The sequence below is a fragment of the Phascolarctos cinereus genome, unplaced genomic scaffold, assembly GCF_003287225.1.
Source record: "Phascolarctos cinereus isolate Bilbo 61053 unplaced genomic scaffold, phaCin_HiC Scaffold_5;HRSCAF=322, whole genome shotgun sequence".
Lineage (NCBI taxonomy): Eukaryota > Metazoa > Chordata > Mammalia > Diprotodontia > Phascolarctidae > Phascolarctos > Phascolarctos cinereus.
This window is the reverse complement of record NW_027555958.1, coordinates 402,321,212-402,323,679: the sequence shown is the minus strand read 5'-3', so window position 1 is coordinate 402,323,679 and position 2,468 is coordinate 402,321,212. Positions and strand designations below refer to the sequence as shown.

Below are 2,468 nucleotides of genomic sequence, written 5' to 3'. Positions count from 1 at the left end.
TTAATTATACTAATGGCATCTCAGTATTATAGCACAATAGAAGCTATTCATAATGAAAAGAATTCTTAAGGTTAAATATAGTATACTCTGTTTAAGAATGCGAAGAAGTTTATGAGAATGTTTTAGAAGCTGTCCAGGTACTGAAAACCTGTTATTAGGAAAATTAATTTACATGGCTACAGTCTACCTTGACAGAAAAAGGCATTAAAAATGCAATTATCTTCGTATAGCTTATGCACAATAAGCAACTAAATTCAAATCCCACCACTTACACTTATAACCCATGTGACCTTGGGCAAGCAATTTTAACCTTTTGGTCTGAATTCCCTCATTTGTAAAGTGATGGGATTGGACCAGTTAGTTTTAGGGGTGCCTTGACTGGAGATGGAGTTTAGAAGACCTGGGTTCAAATCTCAGACAATAGCTCTCTAACCATGGGCAAGTCACTTCTTTGCCTCAGTTTCCTCATCTAGAAAATAAGTGGGAATTGCACTTGATAACCCCTAAGGTCCTTTCTTGTTGCCTATTTATACTCTTGTGATCCAGGTCTAGATTTATGATCTTATGAACAAGTTGTAAACTTCAGGCTAGAAGTGAGATAAATAAGAGTAACTTTTGGATGTAAGAAGTGATTTGTAGGAGACTTTAAAATCCGGTATCCAGATGTGATGCTTCCATACCAAACACTTGGAAAAGATCAAGGACCTAATTATTTAAGGGAAAAAAAAGACAGCTGAGAAAATATCAGTGAAAATATCCTATAGTTCAACTTTACCATCTCTACAATATTTTAAAGAAGATGTTAAAGAAGATAAGATCTCATTGTAAACATTGTGTATGGACTATATTTGTCTTTTTTTTTAAAGAGAAAAACATCACCTTAGAAGTATTCAATAAAGCTGTCTTGCTGGTATATCACTTCAAAAGATTGGAAGATTTAGAGATAACCAATGACCTTTTAATGACTTATCAAGTGAAGTGTAAAACGGGTAGACGTGATTGCCAAACATGTTTGACTCTCCCATGTAATGTGTCTGTTGTGGAGTCCAAATGAGAGATCATTTTCTTATAGGAACTTATAGCCTCTACATGCTGTTTGTGGATATTAGATCTGCACTCTAGATATTATCTTTTTAAAAACTTCAGCCCCCCAACCCCCAGAGAAGGCAGTGGCTGTGCCCCAGTTCCAGAATGAACAGAGACCAGAAATTAGTTTTTGCCCAAGAGAAGCAAGACTGTTCAGCATTTCTCCCAGATTGTAAAGATACTGACAGAAGATGGGATGGGGCATCCTGAGGTGGGAGATGCCATAGCCAGGCTCAAGAAGGTCCTAGAGTACAATGCCCTTGGGGGAAAATACAACTGAGGCTTGTCGGTGCTTGTGTGTTCTGGGAGCTGGTGGAACCCCCCAAAGCAGGATGCTGACAGTCTACAGAGAGCACTAGCAGTGCGCTGGTGTGTGGAGCTGCTCCAGGCTTTCTTCCTAGTAGCAGATGACATCATGTATGTTTCTCTTACTTGCCGGGGACAGCCATGCTGGTATAAGAACCCTGGTATTGGCTTGGATGCCATCAATGATGCCATGCTGTTGGAAGCCTGTATCTACCGCCTGCTGAAGCATTACTGCCATAGGCAGCCCTATTACCTGAACCTCCTTGAACTCTTCCTACAGACCACTTACCAGACTGAGATTGGCCAAACCCTTGATCTTACCACAGCCCTTCAGGGCAAGGTTGATCTTACCAGATTCACTGAGCAAGCGATATAAGAGCATTGTCAAATACAAGACGGCTTTCTATTCTTTCTACTTACCATTTGCTGCTGCTATGTTCATGGCAGGCATAGATGGGGAGAAAGAACACGCCAATGCCAAGAGCATCCTTCTGGACATGGGGGAATTTTTTCAAATTCAGGATGATTACCTTGAACTTTTTGGTGACCCCATTGTGACCAGCAAGATTGGTACTGACATCCAGGACAGCAAATGCAGCTGGCTGGTGGTGAAGCGCCTTCAGCTGGCATCATCTGAACAAAAAAGGTGTTGGAGGAGAATTATGGACAGAAAGATCCAGAGAAAGTTGCCAAAGTGAAGGAACTGTATGAGAAACTTGAATTGACTGCTCATTTCACCAAGTTTGAAGAAGAAAGTTACAGTAGACTGATGGGGCTCATTGAGAAGCATTCATCTCCCCTTCCCCCATCTATCTTCTTGGAAATGGCAAAGAAGATCTACAAATGTCAGAAGTGACTAAGGAGTTGGACCTGAGGAGGGGACTGGGAGGGCAGGGCACCCCTGTGTGGAGTTTGGAGAGGATGTACTCAATAAATTATGGCTCTTTTAAAAAATTATATAAAAAAACCTTCAGATTATTCAACTGTATATTTGTAAATGGTCCATTCGGTTTTTTCTACCTTCCTCTTTTTTTGACATTGCCTCCATATGCTTCAAATAATGTTTTAATTCAGTA

General features: G+C 40.5%; 1 pseudogene; it reads left to right on the top strand.

Moving 5' to 3' along the window:
* Positions 1-1,179: 1,179 nt before the first annotated feature.
* LOC110206728 (farnesyl pyrophosphate synthase pseudogene) lies at positions 1,180-2,264 on the top strand (annotated as a pseudogene).
* The last annotated feature ends 204 nt before the right edge of the window (positions 2,265-2,468 follow it).